The sequence below is a fragment of the Zootermopsis nevadensis genome, unplaced genomic scaffold, assembly GCF_977971745.1.
Source record: "Zootermopsis nevadensis isolate Lab colony 2312 unplaced genomic scaffold, Znev_1.0 Znev_ptg000030l, whole genome shotgun sequence".
Lineage (NCBI taxonomy): Eukaryota > Metazoa > Arthropoda > Insecta > Blattodea > Termopsidae > Zootermopsis > Zootermopsis nevadensis.
Genome location: NW_028259162.1, coordinates 14,626,511 through 14,645,669, shown reverse-complemented (window position 1 = coordinate 14,645,669; position 19,159 = coordinate 14,626,511). Strand labels below are relative to the sequence as shown.

Genomic DNA, 19,159 nt, shown 5'->3' with positions numbered 1-19,159 from the left:
TTCCTTGTAATATACAGCTCCGTATGCAGAAAGTTGAATTAAGTGCACGGCATATTTTAGGAAACAATTTGTGTTGTATTTACCTAACCCGATGTGTGGCCTGTAGTGTGGGCACAAGGAGTTGAAGTCAACTTATAATTCTGAAAATCTGTATCCTCATTAATGCTATTTCAATATTTAATTTGAGTAGCTTGCGTGTCTTCACAAGGCCGTTTTGCACAAACAATAAATGCTAAATAAATAACATCTTCGCAGCTGCACTTAAAATTCGAGGAAACGTTTCCCTCAGATCAGTGAAGTGGAACTATTGCGAGAGTGACAAATAAACGAAAAATTAAAATTTTAAACATTTAAATCTTCTTATGAACACCTATAACCCTCGGGAGCAAGATTGGGGTTCTTTGCCGTATACAGTTGGCACAGAAGAAGATTCTAGCTGTGAAAACTGAGAGACGATTCCAGTCAACCTACTCATTTCAAAATACTTTTCCACAAATTTTATATGATTTAAAATTTTAAGAAATAATTTGCTAAACTACAATAGCCATTTTAAACAAATTAATTTCGCATTAGATCTAACAAAGTATTAAAACGGAGTTTTAAATTTTTAATAGTGTACGATAACTACTACAGTTTTGTGTACTCTACATTACTGGTAATTTTAGTAAATTAAGGGTTGACGTAAAGCGAAGTGGAAGGCCTTCTTCCACAAAATTCCAGCAGCTTTGAAACTTGTTTGTCATTATTTACTCAGGAGAACAACTTTGTCCCCCGCTATCACTTTACTGCCGGACAAGATAATATTCTTTTCTTTAATTAAGAGCTTTATTACGTAAAAGACATTGATGTCTGTAATAGTAGGAACGTTTCCAATACATCAACACTAACCGAATATGGGCGGTACTAATAATTTACGTACCTACCATACTTCATCTACCTTTGTTTAAAAGACAAATTAATTTATTATCGTCCAATAGGCTTATGATGATATATGTTTGAATTATGTGTATTTAAAGATCTAGATTTGTAAGTAGATATTAATCAACGCATGGAAAGAACTTCTTATTCGCTACAGCAATAATTTATTATTAAGACAACCCTAGCTTAATGTGAAAGAATTGAGAATTATTCAAGTCAGCTTCATGAGTCACGGGGTCGGAACCGAACATGGAACGAAGCCAGAAAGTTACAAAAGGAAGCTCTCCCTTCTTTGGAGTAAAGATGGCGGACAAACGTAATTAAGAACAAGCTCGGCAATGATCAATAGAAGAGCCGTAGGCTGTGAATTCATTAATCCCGCACACCGGGACCTTTATTAAAAGAATTGAAGAATTATGGGGCGGAGAAGCGAACATTGGGAGCGGTAATGGGGAGGGGTGAGTTGTACCACTTCAACTCCAGCTCCAGACGAATCTTTCAAGTGGAACTGTAGGCGGAGAGGAAGGGAATGAACGCTCTTCCAATGGCGGTGTCTGCTACGATTTTACAAATGAGACACTGAAGACAACAACGACCAAAATCACCTCTCTAATCATCATCTGGAACTTTATAGGAATAGTTTTCCGCCTTTCTGACTGAAAAAGATGCAGTGTCCGATTAAACTAAGTGTACAGAGAGAAAGTAGGATTAAGAAGACAGCCTGATTTAGCGGCGGGCTCACTTTTCAGGCCCAGGAAACGTAACTTTAGAGCACTTTTGATTAAAACTGTTCACAACATTCTTTTAATGAGTTAGCATGTCGCGACGTTTAATCAAGTCTCTAAAGACGTTAATGAGATTAACTGGTTCTCTCTTTCTCTCCCATACATAACCATTCCGTCCTGAAGAGAATCTTGAGAAAACTGAAAAATAACAAATTACAAGGAAGGAAGCAAAGAGAGGATTTTAAAAAATAGCTGATACTAGTGATTATGTGGAAGGGGGAGTCCCATTACCTTGAAATACTACTAAACCACTCTTATAGAGAGGTGCATCGTAATGGTTTGAATAATGGCTTCTACCATTTTGATAAATTAAATTAAGCTACTTTCTAGTAGTTAAATTTCTAAAATCATAATTGGATGCAACAACAAGAATCTTAGATGTTTTGAGGGCGTGACAGAACCATTACGAAATTATAAAATACACTGTTTCAGAATGTACTGGAAATATAAGATTATATGCAGTATAAGATAGGAATAAATTTGACTTTACTCTAAACTCCAAACTGAACAGAGACATGTAAAGTGTCTCAGAAAGATGTATACACATATTCAGTGAATAAAATAAAGACATTTTAATAAATTAAACCGTTACGTACGTCAGCATTTTCACTTAGTGAATTAGTGAATGTAGTGTAGGAGTTTAAATTGATAATCTTTAGCTTCGTGCCACAGTTGACGGCGGTGAACAACTGTCTGACAAGTGACCACCACATTTGCAACTGTGTATACATATTTTTGTGACATTCTGTATTTATGTATGGCTGTGCTCACATTTAATCAGTTAGGTATTACTCTCTTTGTTCACACATTATAAACACGTTCATTTGAATCACTCATTTTACTTTCGGGAAGCATGAATGTTCGGGGAATATGTAAAATACAAGATTGTACAATTTACGAGATTTTCAAATATTAACAATTCTTTTCGTCTACATCCAAAACTTCTTCGCAACATCGCCTACAATGCATATGTTTTTCGTCCTTACAAGTAGTGCATGCCTACAAAGTCATCTTCAGGTAAAGTACTATTACGACTATAGGCGTTGCCTTAAATGTTAGCGTCAGTAGGCATAAATTCTTGTGCTTAGTAAAATTGTAGTATAACTACATACGAAGTTCTAATTTTTCAATCATGGCAATATAAAACAAGAACTTAACGTGAAAAATATTTATAATATAATTATAATAAAACATAAAAAGGCACCTAGGCATATTTTGTTACGCAAATTTTATAATTAAACATAAATGAATGCTGCCTCTACGCTAACCAAGCACGCACTAATGCGGGAACTTGACGTAATGATCGTTAATTGGATGCTGTGAAACTGGGCGAAGCCCGAAAAAAAAGCACCACGTAAACTTTATCAAAGAAAATGATGTATTTTATATATGTTATATTTTAGGGAGGGTTCTCACCGCTTGCTTTTAGGATACGTTGCCTATGTCCGAAAGAAGTGCCCTGTCCTGTACCACAGTAGTTCGACTGCAACGTTACACAAGAGACGTTTTTCGGAGCCAAACATAGAATCCGCGCACTCCCAAGACGGTCCTGAATGACATTCAGATATGAATACGATATACATCCCCACCATTTCTTTTTCATAAACATGGCCAGACGAGTATGCAGTGAGACAAGCGAGTAGAAACATGTGATTTAAGTAACGGAAGCTAATTGAATCTGCAGACACAGGGCTCTCAGTGTTGATTATGGAGCCTAGTGAAGGCAAAATTGTTTTAGAATAGAGAAGGCGTTATTCTCAATATATGAAAACAAATACGGTTCACGAATATAACCTTCTGATCGCTTTTCCAGTTTTATAACCTCTTTTAAATAGGACCGGTGCAAACCTAAATGATATAAAACTCGACGAGATGTTCTGCTGTCCCGACTACGACCTCTTACCCCCCCCCCCCCCCAAAGCCCCCAGAAATTTCTACGAATGTCATCGCAGTGGCTGCTCTGTTTTTGAGCAAATGGGCAGACATCCGTTCCCAGAAACACATCGGCTGCCGAACCAATTAACCACTGTTCTTCACCCGCCATTTGGACAGAACATTCAAATCTCCTGTGTATTTCATGCCGCCGTATCAGTGGAGGCCAAATACTCCAAAATGTGCATGTGGTATGAAAGCACACATTGCTTCTTGCTTTATTCTATTTATCGCTTTCGTTGAGCTGCGGTCCGCCTTTGAACTATAAATAAGGGTCACGCCATTTCAACACCATGCTGTACACGAAATGTACAGACATCCAAATGGTGGGTCATTAATTGACGGGGCCATAATAGTTTCGTTAACTGGCAGAGTTGAAAGAAAAGAAACAAGAAGAAAAAAAGATGTAATGGGAGGAAAAGGAATGAAGAATGAAAGAACAAGAGTACAAACGGTGTTTCAGTTAGTGACCGCACTGCGCCGCCACCAGCGAAGCCTGCCACCCGCCATAAATAACGTGTCGCTTTCCGTCTTTTCCGATGCTCGTACTCTGTCTGTCTCCTCCACATTGGTTACATCTCCCGGCTAGCTCTGACGATTTATGGGGTCTTTCAAGCTGTTTCTTTTGAGCCAAGAACTGGACGGTGTGACGGGGCACAGCAGGTAATTATATCTTCCTTTCCACCGTGAAATAAACCGCCTCATAACACGAACTTCTTGAACAGACCGTTCGTCACTGTCTGGCCGGCGGACCGACACGCAGGAAAGAGAAGTTGTCCGCGTGACAATGATTTGTTCCTCGCAACAGTTCACTTACGTACAGATCAAACTTCGTGACACACAAGAAACTGACGGCTCTCACACATAAAACATGCGCTTTTTGTACGCAGTACCTGATTCTTTTGGATCTGGGATAATTAATTGGCGGCTTGCATATTGACTTTACAGTGTAACGATCCAATCTTATCCGGCAAGGTTTGGACAGGTTGACATCTGCTACACTAGTGTGGAAACCCCAAAAAAGCAGCTGTGCTCGGATCTCAACGAGGATACGCCGTTCAAGAAAACATTAGTCTCGGACGAAGAAGGCTTGGGAAACAAGGAAGATGTCAGAGGAAAATATACATAACAGTTTTAAATTAAAAACAAATTTGCAAACAAAATGTGATACATATTTAAATTATACCTGGAAATATTTTGGTGCAGTTGGTGAAAAGTAAACAGAATTTGATACACATTTGTTACATTTTGGATAACGTATCTAGAGAATTTTATGTGAACACGGGACTAAGAATGGGGAGCGGGAGACAATGATGGCCTCCAAAGCTCCGTGTTCCAGCTGAACAAATTATGTAGCCAGTATAATTTTACGATTTAAACACCGAAAATTAAGAGAATGGCTTTTATAATAAAAGCATTTATATCATAAAGTTAAGTAAAGTAAGAGTAAAGCTGTCCCGCTATACGCCATATAGGCATTTGGGGGGAGAGGTAGTATAGCTCCTACTCGTTCTTAACCTCGGCACTAGATGGGGTGAGTGATCAGCTTCGCGGCCCGGCCACGCTTTATCCCCGGGAAAGGACCCCGGTAGCCATTGGACAGGAGGCTGGGTGGGCCCCAGAGTCGGTCTGGACGCAGAGGCTAGAGGAAAAGTTCTCTGCGTCTGTCGGAGATCGAACCCCGTCGTCCAGTCACTATACTTATCCCAAGGATTTGACTAATGAGATTTAAAATAGTTATCAGTGGGACTATACGTGTATTAGGAAAAAACTTTATATCTTAATTACTTAAGGAGTACTGTAAGTTAAATAAAGAATGACCGTGTGTTTTTAGAAGTTAAACAGACTCAAAAATATATGCAATCCTTTGACATAGCAAGTTTATAGTGTAATTAAAAGCAGCAGAGAAGCCCACCATTAAAAATTGTCACGATCCTACTGAATCCATTTTAAGAAGTCTGGGTGTTCCAAGAGATCTCTTCATTTAAGGCATCCAACTGATACACCGTACACTTTTTATGTACCAACAAATTATGAGCTACATGCCCCTCCGATATTATCCTTGATTAAATTAATTATCCTATTAATACCGAGTGGAAGTTAAAATTATGAAGCTCGTTATTATGTAATATTCTCCAAGCACCTGTTCCTTTACTTTCTACTATTCGTGAAGAACGGCAAAACTCATACAGGATTTGTAGGTCTACATAATTATACAAACAGAATTATTTGCAGCGATGAACCAAGATATCACATGTGATTCTTATGTTAGGCTTTCGCGGCCGGTGTTAAAAACAGAACTTCAGGTTTCAGGACTGAAACGCGTAGATTGTCGAAAGTTATCCAACGTTTCGGCATACAATGCAGTTGCCATCTTCAGGATGAATATGTTGGTAGTTTCTTTGAAGCACTATGTAGGGCCAGGGTGTTTTAGGCGGCGAATGGGATATGACGGATCTGAATGGTAGAACGGACTGTTGTCCAACTGGCGACGAGCACCTGTTTTAAAAGACACGTGGTGAGGAGAAGAAGTGACGAAATATGGTTTAGTGACCATGGAAATCGTGAAGGTAGTTGTCGAAAAGATTTGAGCGACTACGTCGGTGGATGACATGTAGGCCACGTTCACACAGAGTTCTTCATCAGTATTAGTTATAAGCAGTCTAATTAATTACAAAATAATTCTGTTACCGTTACTACTTAATTTAATTTTTCAGGCGAGACTAAATTAGGAACGGTTTAGAAATAATTTGCGATTCATTTAAGCGGGCTGTCAGGCAGGTTTATGTATCATTTTGGAGGCGTAGGGACTGGTTGCGTGACGTTGATGACGTCAACACCCGGGGCGTCTGAGGAGATTGCAGAATGCGAGACTGACAAGCATCTCAGGCTGCAACAGTAATTACACTCTTAATTGCGCATTAACTAGGCTCTCAAGAACTTCTTCCTGCTGCTCTTAATATCTTACTACCGCCTGCCGCCTCTCAACTTATAAGAAACCTCACTTATCTTGCACGTCAAAATTGAGACCGTCATTAAAATCATAGTATCAGAGCGAAACGTGTGCCTTGAGGACTCATCACTCTGCTAATATTCAATCTAGCCAGTTTTTACTTCTTAATGAACAAGAGTTTCTTGCCACCGAACTTTCTTCCGTGTATGAATATTGTATTACAAATATAATATTGGTTTATTTTTAGATAAGTGCATACTTATAAGCAGATATTAAGTTGGGTGGTGACTTACTGTCCTGGCCACTTTCAGAATCGCATTATAAGGCATATAGACAATAACACTGTAATTTAGGAACCCAAGATATTTTATTTTAAGAAGGGAAATCTACAGACACCAAGTAGGCTATAGCACGAAATATTTAGACCAGAATTAATGGAGCATACTTGAAGGAAGTAAAAGTTGAGAAAATAAAACCTATATGAATTATGCTATGGACATGTACAATTTAGCTGTGCAAATGACTCAAATATCACGCAAAATCGTGGAGAGACTTTTCATCAAACGCAATATTACGAAATTATCGTGTCATCTCTTTAAAATAAAAGAAATTTTCTAGGAACAAATTTCAAGTACTGTTTGTGTAGACAAGCTTCTTTTCAGATTTGAATAAAGTTGAAAATGGAACAGTTTCACTGATGAAACACGACCGATTTCTACTTTACGAGTGGAGATAACAAGGGCAGATTAATTCTTTATCTTTTCCGCCGCTTTTACGCGCTCAGTTCAAAGTCCATTCACTAGAACGACAGGTTTCACCCCAGCAGAGCTATTAATCTGGAAAAGACCATGCAATCAAAGAAGAAGTTTCAACTGCGTTCCGTATTTTATTCACAATTATGTGCATTATATGGAATCCTAGTTGTACCTAGTGTAGATGGAACATGTTGGCGGGAGAACCTTTTGAATCCTTTTCCTCTCTCAGAAAGAGTGAATAATGAAGTGTTTCTTAATTAGACAAATTTTAAGGAATAGAATACGAAGTCAAATTAGAATGTCTACTCTTTGGGATTTTCGAATCTCGTGGCATTTGAGTGAAATTGGCGGATCCTAACTTTCTCGGGTCTGGTGCCGCCAGTGATGATGCGAGGTGCTAGTGAGAAGGAGAAGAAGAATAAGAAGAAAAGAGACGCGAGGGATGAAAAGACAAATGAAGGTGATTAATTTAAGTTTCGCCCCTTGCTGCACAATTTTTGGCATGCTTTGTCATCTGCGAGGAAGGAGTAACGCGTAATATAGGCATCTGTCGTTCTGACTACAGACCAGGACAGAACAGTCACTCTTCATGCTACAAAAGAGTCAGGAAAGATAATGCATGCATTCGACAAATCTGTATATATTTCAGATTGCTTTATAAGTGTTGTCATAATAACAATTTGTTTTCCTTCTGAGTTATTCAATCTAGAATCTGTTCCGGAACTAATAATGAGCTCGTCTTATTCTCTACCTTTATGTCCCCACTTGTAACAGTTCTTTTATTTGGTTCTAGTCTACAATAATATTATTTCTTATATAATTACTTTAAATTTTATGATAACGGTAAAATTCCTGCCATTATTAATTAAGTACGATAAATCCGGGAGCTTAGTTTCAGGTCTAGACGCTTTGCTCCCACCAAGACAGATCAAGGTTCCAAATGAGGAAGAGACTGAGTAGCCAAGAGCCGATCTTTATGTAGTGCTGCTACCCAAATTCGAATACCGGTTTTTGCAGGCCGTAGGTATATTAGCAGTAAATAAAAACTACATTAGAAGTTATACTTCTTTCAGTTCCGTGTAGGCTGCATGTTAAGTTACGCATGAGCTGCAGATGAAATTGTTTTACTATAATTTTGACTTTCTGTTTCACACTTGGAATTTTTATAAATATTTATCGTATTTAATTTTAACGGAATTGCGAGCCGAGTTTATGAAACTACTGTCACTAAAATATTCTAGTAGTTAAACAATATTCCTATTTGATATTGTCGTGGGACAGAAGAATATACCTAACAGTGACCTAGTCTGTAATTTAGTAACACTTGATTTTCAAATGCCACAGATAGACGAGTATGAAAGAATATAATTTCTTCCCAAAATCAATATATATATATATATATATATATATATATATAATAAAGCAGAGGTCTTTTTTCTGATTCCACACTTTATGACTCGGGGGGCCGCGAGGTATATAATGTGACTCAGTGACTGAAAAGGGTCTGTGAATTAGGTGAAAATAGAAGACTGGTAGAGACACACGGACTGACCGGACAACGAAATGGGTCCAGGAATGAAGACGACATGAAAGACTGGTCTTTGGAACCAAGGCCTGGATACAGTCAGTCAGTCACCAGAGATTTGTCCATTTGGGCCTACTTGTTTCGGAACATCACATTGTTTCAAAGGGTTAGAATTCCGAGTGAGAAACAGTTGTTTTGTTACCGCAATGTATGGTACAAAAGTAGTTAAATTCACAATCATTGCTATTCGATGTCACATAAATGAGTTGTGAAATAGCGTACTTACAAAAATCCGTTTGTTCCCTGTCAAGATTTATCCCATAAAACTGGTTGTTACCTACAAAAATGTGTGTGATACACAGCATTTGGTAAAAAGTGTCTGTTTTAACGCCAACAGTGACAAAACAGATCCATGTGGATTGTGGCTGTGACTTTCCTGCATTATTCCCTACTTTTAAATAAGTAGAACATTTTTTCTTTTGTAGAAAACTCAAGAAATAAGTTACTTTCTGCGTCAGTTTCTGAATAAATAAGAATTTAAAACCTTTCACAGCTCCCATTCTGTTTTTTTCCCATTAAAGAATTGACAAGGCGATCGATATTACGAAGTTCCCAAGTTCGAAATAAAATTGAAGTTGCGTTAGAAATAACTTAATAACTGTAAATCTCTAAGGAAAAAGTCTTATTAGTCTGTGTTTGAGGTTTCAATTCCATAACGAATTGCCTTTACAACGCCCTATTTCCTATTCCTTCTTATATGGCACTGAAACGAACAAGTTTATTGTGTACACAAAGCTGTCATGGACAATGATTTGTATGGTGAGGATGACCGTGCTGATACAAATTATAGCCTCAAGTGTATTCTGTGTTCACCGACAATGTTGGTCAATAGTAAAACAGAGAAATTATTTTACAAATAAATATGAACCAGCCTCTGGGTACAAGAGAATAGCAGAGAGATTTCTAAATCAAAGTATGTGTAGTACCTCGATATCTGTCGCTTGTCCAAAGACTTGGCGTGTTCATTGTAGCAGAGTACTGGGACTTTTGTGTATGCATTGCTTGTAGCAAAGGACGTGTCTGTGAAACGTAAATTAATGCTTTATGAACTGAAATGAAACACTGTAACTTTATTTGCGAAAGTTATATATGAAATTGACTTTTACGTTATTATTACATCAAGAATGTATTAAAAGACTGGTTAAAAATCTAAAGCTAACCTTGTGCTGTACACCACATCATGAGGGTATTTAACGAGTATGGAGATAAAGCCAAAAACAATCTTAATTTTTGCACTAATTTGAAGAGAATAGGTAGATTTACGCTTCAGAAGATTTTATCCCGAGAGAGAGTTTTCATTACCAATTAAAATGTTTTATAAACATTTGTCGTGAGTAAAGTGTTCTATAGTTTAAATGAAAAGTACGCAGGAAATGAGTTGCTGCGTGATTAAGAAATATTAATAGTATTTTTAAACTTTACTTTCATTTCAAAGCGTGTAAAACAGCAGCTCAGTTAGCAGCGTGCTCTAGATGTGAACATTAATACGATATTGACGTAATACTATACCAGCAATAGCAAGTGATGGATCCGAGCATTTTTAACACATCCGACACTGAACATCAATAAATATATTTTTATTTATAATTTACTTGATTTTGAAACTATAAATATTATATACAGGACAGGCCAAGAATCTATCGAACAGAATTCAAATAGAACTCTGTCAGTAGCTTTACGTTGATCGGTTCCTCTTTAACGGGGAAACTGTAGCACGTTAATCACAGTTCCAACTGGACTATGACAGCAACCATGGCTATTGTCAAGCCATGGCTGTCCAAAGCGGCTCTGGGGTGAAACACTCATTTAAAGAGATTGATGTCAAACATCGGTGGCATACCCTAAAAGCAAGCCGGGTTTGAGGCCTCCCCAATCAGATATAAGACCCTGAGTAGACCCTTCTAGAAATTTTGAAAAAAGTTAAATAAAGTCACACGCTTTAAACTTGTTTAATTTCCGACCTCTCTGTCTGAGTAATTTCACATCATTTCATGAGCTGTTTATTGTTAAAGTCTCCACTTGAATGTTTAAAGATAACATTAAGTATCAGCAAGAAATGCATTGTATAATAATTTATGCACGTTTCTTTCAACATGGAAATGCGTGCCAGGCCACCCCAGCACTTTTTTACGTCCCTGCCTGTGACGTAACATTAACAAACACTATTACACCAAGACGCAGATTCTAGTGCAGGCCTCAAGGCCATTCTGTCATGACTGTGTATAAAATATTTTTAAAATTGTGAACACTATATTTCGTTAATGGGACATTCGAATCCTCCCTTTCAGGATGTATTAAGTAGTGTGCAAGGAGACGGCCTTTTGCAACATAAATTTATAATTCATTTTACTTTCTCGTCTAAAAAATCCAATAAATTTTCAATGGTGACCTGTTTAACAACGATATTTCAATGATTGAGTCGAAAGGTTGTACATTTTCATATAAGTACTGTTTATTGGACTAGAGGTAACACTTTAACTTTATGTTAATAGACGCGTGTATTTTTCAACATGCAGTTCCATTCTAAATGTATATAAAATAAATGTTGTTCTTTTATGTTGGACGAGGTTTGAGGTGGAATATTTTTCTTTCCTCTGAGAACAGCAGAAAAGTAAAATGATTGATAGGTCAGTAATTTATCGAGGGAAGTTAGACTGACGATGGAAGGTTAGGTTATCGGAATCGCATTTAAATTACATCAAAGCAAAGGAAATTGCAAATACACAACTAAGCACGATCTATGTCGTCACACATAACACGGTGGAAAGATAAATTTTGATGGGATTAATCGCAATCATAAACATAAGGATAGAAGGTGAAGGAGAACGTAAATTAATGTTTACAAATCATTACAGTGGAGATGAAGCAATACTTATAATTGGGTTTTTATTTGTAGTGTTCTGTCTGCCGACAGGTCCATATGAACAGGATCCTTCCATCCTTATCTCGGACTGGGACCTGTTCATATACGTTCTTGGCAGATGATCCAGAAGTGGTTTGCCATTGCCTTCTTCTGTGTGTGAATGGAGTAATTGTTGGGATGCCACGGAGAAACCGGGGAAGCCCCCGGAGGAAAACTCCGTGTTGCCTAGACCACGGCCTTACCCAACACAAGTTATAAATTCGGGCACCGCCGGGAATCGAACCCGAGACCCCAGGATTACAAGGCCAGCCTTCTAACCGCTAGACCACCGTGGCACATAATTGGGTACCACAACAAAATCTTTCTTGGCATGCTCAAACGATCTCCCATGTGCGGACATGTGTTCTTCAAGTTACGAATGCACATAATGAATGGCTGGAATTATTTCTTTCTTCATGTCTGACGGAGCTTAACAATTCTGCTGTCCGTGCTTATGAAACCTGATGGTTTGCGACACAGCTTTGTTCCCTGTAGGTCTAATCTATCTAGCTTTTATTATCCCTTTCAGCATAATTTTTACGGGACATTTCCAAGTAAACGCAAATAAATGAACCCTTGACTTCAAATCCCCATTGAACACACCGCTAAAAAATCTAAAAGTAAGGTAAGATGCTATGGCTATTGTGAAAGGTAAAGCAGTAATCTTTACGACAGTCAACTATAGCCTAGCACCTGGCAATCATAAACCGCTTCTCTGCAGACAGCAATACCATTAAACCTTCACATCTTCCCATAACTTTTCCTGCAATGTGTACTCAGCGAGCAGGTCTCAAAAGCCCGACTGTTCTGTCTTTTACAATAATCTATTTAGCGAGACGTTGTAAATGTTGTCTGGAAAGATTGGGAGGGGACCGCTAATCGGCACCTGGGCTTCATAAACATGCGAAGTTTCCTAGTGTTGGAGTTCACTCGTCATTGTCTAAACAGTCAGAAGAGATGTTGCAGGCCACACGCAATGAGGCGCCTGAGACTGACTTTGAACACATGCCTTCCTCATACGGAAAATTAATGTTGATGACAACAGTTTTCATTTTCAATGACTGTTTACACTGCGTAGGGATGAGCAAAAGCTGCACTGATAATCGGTTATTTTCGCCTGAACAATTATCAGTTCCATTATCCCCAATATAAATGAATTTTAGGTTATTCAACGGTATTGATTAGCGTAGGACATGAAGAATAGACACGAATTATGGACAGGAACAAACTCTAAGACTTTGGAAGCTGATATAAATTTTGTTTGCTATGCCAGATGCGTAAAAAGGGACAGAAGAAAATCATGTATCCTTTGCTCATTATGCACAATAAGTTGTCATCTGCTCATCAAGAGATATAGTAACTGATATCATCATTGTGATCGATATAATTATTCGTGTTTAAGAAATGCATTTTCTGTCGGGTGATAAGACGAGAGAATGGCAACACAGGTATTAGGATAAAATATTATAAAGTAAAGTAAATACAACAACCAAGTAATATTTACGCTTACGAGTTTTTATTTGGTTGGTGGTTAAAAACAAGGCGAGTTGATAGTCCTACATCTCAACTCATTATTGGGTCGCTCATCTGGCGAACTTAAAAAAACTGATGCGAACAAAGTTAGACTAGTATAAGAATAATTGCTGTCGTAGGAACCTCAAACTAATCAGCGACACTGAATGGGAAATTTTAAATGCAATCGCATTGTTATTTTATCTTCATTTGTATTACTTTCTCTATGAACTTTATTTAACAATACATGCAACAAGACCACTCCCTGTATGGCTAACATTGTACACGAAACGAATTGTCACCAAAACTGAAGCGCCTTTAACCAAATATTACTGTGCTACATTTTAATTGTAGTATTCTGTGTGTAGTTCTTACTCACCCCTTTAGGCCTGCTTCTGAATTTGGACCGCAGATCTGGGCATTTTCACTGCCCTGCCACAATGTATAAACCGAACAGATTACCAATAATAATAAATAGAAAATTATTTTGTGTGACAGTTGCTGAAAGGTTCTGTGGCCACGCTCCGATAGATTTCGACGCCAAGAGTTAATAGGAAGTGACGCTAACAGTTGCAGCGTTTACTGAAACAATTAGTACGATTGGTTTTTGGTTTGCATCCTCAGAGGACACTGGGTCAGTAAAATGAAACCGCCGAACTACAATGAAATCACAATAGCGTGAAAATAAATACGAAATAAAATGCCAATCTGTAAGCGCAATTTACATGTAATTGCACTAAAACCCAAAGTAAATAAGTAGACGTTCCATTAATCTGCCATTGCTCTTTAAGGAGCGTTTGCCTACTCGCTGAACCGCCTATTAAAACAGCTTCGTCCGTCCGTACGAGAGGTGCTCAACAGATTTTGATGTAATTTGGTACTGAGGAGTTTTAGTACAAAATTTGTCGACAAGATCCAATTTTGTTTCAAATTAGAGAACAATAACGTTCACAACACAAAATATAGGTCTGTACATTCCATGTAAACAATTTGTCAAAGGCCGACTAATCGAAATGTTGCAAGCACACAGGCAGAAATACAGTACAGGCATATCTCAATCATGATGTGCGTATTCCCATAGGCTGTAATGCATCTTACCCTGTCTAAACGTGTTTACGGGTGTCTCCTCTTACCGGTGTGTCCTGCCTTACTTATCCTGTCATCTAGCACGTGAGTCGCCAACCACTTTTGTATAAGGACAACTAAGAGGATGTTTCAATTCAAGACGGGCACCACATGGTTTTACAACAACAAAATTGTTTGAAAAGACTACTTTTCACGACGAAGGAACCAATAATATCAGTGTTACACAATTTTTTTTCCATATTTTTAAACCTATTACAAATATAAGAAACCCTAAGGCCGAAATGCCTCTAATTCATTACTTACGTAAATATTCTCTAGAACAGTGGTATTCAACCTTTTTTGCTCGCGTACCCCCCGATGTAATTTGTCTTCAACTCTGTACCCTCAAAGTTGTTGGTGTATAATTCAAGTTATACATAGTATATAATCTACATCAAAAATAAATTAAATAAATTACATTACTGATTATTCAATGTTTATTATAAAATAATATATATATTTTTTTAAATTTCACATACCCCCTAAGATGTCTTCGCGTACCCCAGGTTGAATACCACTGCTCTAGAACACTCGAAAACACTTCCGTGGGTAACTTGGTGCCCGCGGGCACATGGTTGGCGATCCCTAATCTAGCACTTTCATTTGTGAACAATGTAATTTGCACCTGTTTTTAGTATTACTGTTGGTCGGGACTATTTCTCCTTCCTTCTATGTTACCCCTCAGTTTCACTTCGCGTCGGTCGCTTTTATTGGAGTCATTCGCTATCTGCCATAGTCTGCACGTAACTTGATGGTGATGTGCACTTCCCTGCCCTCGTTCGGTCCGGCCGTTACCAAAACGTTTAATGATGATTAATGCGCTCCTTGTCGGCATATATTGAGCTCTATATTTCCATAAACTCATATTAACGTCGCCATGTAGTGCCTGTACACACACTACTTTACGAGAGTCGTAAATAACTTGGTAGTGCAGGGGTCTGAGGGGTTCCTCGAAGCTCGAGGAGAGTACTAGCGGAATTAACCTAAAGGGATGGCAAGAACCGTGTTATTTGCCAATAAAAGTGGATGCTCTCAATTTGAGAATTATGCTCCATAGAATGACAGGGAGCGAAGGAGAAAGATAACAGCACAGATAGAACAAGTAGTGATCTCAAGAGATGATCCCTTTAGATGCAGCAGCTTTCTGAACCTGTAGCGATCTCGCGAGATGCTCACTCTAGATGCAACAAGTTACTAAGATTTGGTGATCTCGGCAGATACTCCCATTGTATGTAACAACACACGGATTAACAATTTGGAAAAAGAGGTATCACTACACTTTCAGGAATATGTCAGAAGGAAGAAATGAATAGACACTGGATTAAAAATAAATTAAACTAAAAAGAGTTGTGAGAACAATTATGTTTTTTATATTTTCTTATGTTTCAGGAAAACAATAAATTAAAGTTTATGTAAAGCAAGTGTACTGAGGAATATATATATATATATGAGGAAATTAAAGATATAAAATTTGGAAAAATATGTAATTGAAAACGTTATAATTTATACTCTAGTTTCATTATTGAATTAATGAAGTTAAAACAACATGGATATGTAGCGCATATAGGGAACATATATTCTTGACAATTCTTAAAAATATGCCATTTTGAGGGCAGAGATAAAAAAATGTATATGAATGGCATATTTTGTGGTGGTATGAATCGAAATGCCCCGTACAAAGTATGAGGCTTTAATATCAGCGACGGATAGTTAGAATTAACTTAGTATGGAAGCAAGGACGGCGTGTTGAGATCTGCTGTTCATACAAAACTGGTGTCCTCCTTTGACATTCAGTGGGTTCTGCAGCTTGAGTAAAATAAATTATTTGTCATTCTGATGATATAGAACATGGGTTCAACGGACGGTAGTACTTTCAGTGAGGTTACATCATGTTAATAAACACGAGTTACACAACTTGGCATGTACTAACAAGGCATTTCGAATTACAGAGGGCCTGGCAACTGAGTTAACTTATATGACAGCGATGTAACCACAAACATAAACTGAATTATACAAGTAACAAAAATTAAATCCACAAGTGGAAGTCATTTTCGTGCAATTTCTAACCTACACGACAATTTGCATATCTAATATGGAAATCGACAGAACAATAGAAGCCACTCTCATTATGCTGAGTATATGTGGACATGTCACACGCTACATTAAACATTGAAGAATGAGTAACGTGTTACTGTATACCATTACAAACAAGACAATTTTACTTACTAATGATGACAGGGTCTATGCATATATGACAGCTCTCGTTCTTAAATTAGAGGCATTTATTAAAACCTCTTAAAAAAAAAAACTGTCTGCTTTCGTGTAATTTTACGTACTTTTCTTGAACAGTACAATGCATAGTTCCATTCGCGTGTACTATGAATAATGTCAGTAGTTCTTTTGTTTCTGTTTTTAATTTTATATCACACTAATTTACACAAAGCAAATCATTAACATTTCTTTTCAAGTAAATTCCTCACGGGCTACTAGTCGTGTCAGGTGATTGAAAGGCGAAAAAACAAAACAAACAAAAACACTTTGAGAATCAACTTCGTTCTCCGTCCTCAGGATACTGAAGTCGGAAGGTGAAACAGTTTGAGCGTGTTATGTGTCGTTCATAAAAGGACAACGTAAGTCATTCTTCATTGATCTTACGAGTTGCAACTTCCTTTATTTGTGAGGGTAACTGACAGCACCATTGTCATCAGTCGATTATACACATGTTGGTCTGTATTAAAATTCTGAATGAACTGTTTTATCTTTGATAGTACATACACATTTCAAATAAAGCCTGTACTCGCGTCTAAAAATGTAAGATCCAGGTTTCATTAGGTCGATTCTTCTGTGAAATAAGATTTTGTGACAATATCACGTGTTCAGTCTCTGAATTTTGAAATGCATAAAGAAGATATAAAACATTGGTCCAAAATTGAAGCATTTTCCAAATAATTTAATCAACAGCCAGGAAGTTACTTCAAGCACAGGATAGAGGAAGAATCTTCTGCCCCCTGCCGGGGATCGAAACCCTGTCGTCCAGTCCGTATATGACGAACAATTGCTGGCTTTTACAAAAATTGAGAAAGAATTACGATGTCCCCATTCCCAGGTTTGATCGCATCTGTAAAAGACATTCTCCATGGCCAAGTTAAAACCCACATCTTGAGAAATGTCCAGTTGCTACCGCCAGCAAACATCGACTTTAAAACACAACGAAGTCAGTATCGCACGTCTCTCTAAGTACGGATCGACATTTTGCCTTTGACATTTTGTGACAGACATTGATGATAATCGTGCTCCTAGCAAGATTTTTTAAACAACTTCCCGTAGCTGCGGCGCTTTATTTACAAGGCTTCAAAACTATTTTAATATCCGGAGTGGTAGAATATAATAGATGGAAACTTTAACAATGTTTCAAACAACAAAGAAAAATGATAAAGTTTATCTGTCGTCACACAGACATATACAAAAGATGCGTCATTGTAAACTGTGATTTATGACGCCCATCTCGTGTGGAAGACACGTCATTCATCGTCAGGGTAGCAGGAACGAGACACACAGCTCCTCTGTAGTACAAAGGGGTCAGATAATATCACTAGAGTTTTGGACCACATTACTCAACAGACCGACAACAGCCACAAAATTAGTAATGATTTTTGCAGTCGCCTGATGGAAAAGCTATTTTACGACTGCAGTAACGGACATACGGGCTTTAGGGAGAATCTGATATTGTAAGGTTCTTCTAGAATTTATTTTCGAAATAATTTACAACTACATACTTACACTAATATTCGCACATTATCTCAGCATGTAGTTCACTCCAAGACGTTAACGTCACAACGATGTGAGTTTCCATTTCGCTATATTATAGAAGCATACAAAAATACACACACACACAAAATTAAAATTAAAATTCTAGGTTCCCCATTCCGACTCGTCTTCACTTCGACGCTTAACACAACGCTTGTGCGTTATTTAAGTGGTGTATAGCCATAACGTGCGTGTAGTCTAAAAGCGTCATCAAACGGAGATTTCATCTAAGCGTGATATAAACTTTAGGGGCGCGTATTCTTAGTGTGATTTAAACATAATATGAGCAATATAAGAAACATGTAAGCGTGAAAGAGAACATAAAGTAACATGACGTCCTATAACACCCCAAATCATTCTAATAAATATTTTTATTATTTATATATGTGGTACTACAGAATTAGAGAATCGTGTATTGTGATCTATGATTAATTTATAAATTTCGTGAATGAGGTTTAACGAGTTCTTCACGTTGACTTTATTGGGCAGATTCAATGTTTCTTGTGACGCTTATTAATGTATTTGCTTAAGTTTTGCCGGTGACTTGCGCCGACTAATAGCGGGTCGCACGGGCTTATTTTTGTGAAATTTTATTTATGTTTTTAAAGTTGGGGCATCGGCCAACAGAAAGCCATATTTTAATTTCTCCATCTTGATAAAATTGAGTTGACTTCATTCGTTTTTTTAATCTTATTTTATTTTGATATTTTTCAATCGTATACTTGGTTATTTCAGATATGTGGTTACTTACCAAAAAATTAAATATTCTTTGGTTGCACTCCTGTTGTTGTTGTTGTAGAATAATGATTGTTTTTTCCTCTATTTGCCTGAGTATCAGTTTATTGTCTACAACTTTCTTCGTGAAGCTTCAAATCATGGCGTTCT

General features: G+C 37.5%; 1 long non-coding RNA gene across 1 annotated transcript; it reads left to right on the top strand.

Annotated features, from left to right (window-relative positions):
• Positions 1-4,189: 4,189 nt before the first annotated feature.
• On the top strand, positions 4,190-5,013 carry LOC147872148 (uncharacterized). Its single transcript, XR_015537979.1, has 2 exons — positions 4,190-4,298; positions 4,584-5,013. It is a non-coding gene; the product is annotated as an uncharacterized LOC147872148 (long non-coding RNA).
• The last annotated feature ends 14,146 nt before the right edge of the window (positions 5,014-19,159 follow it).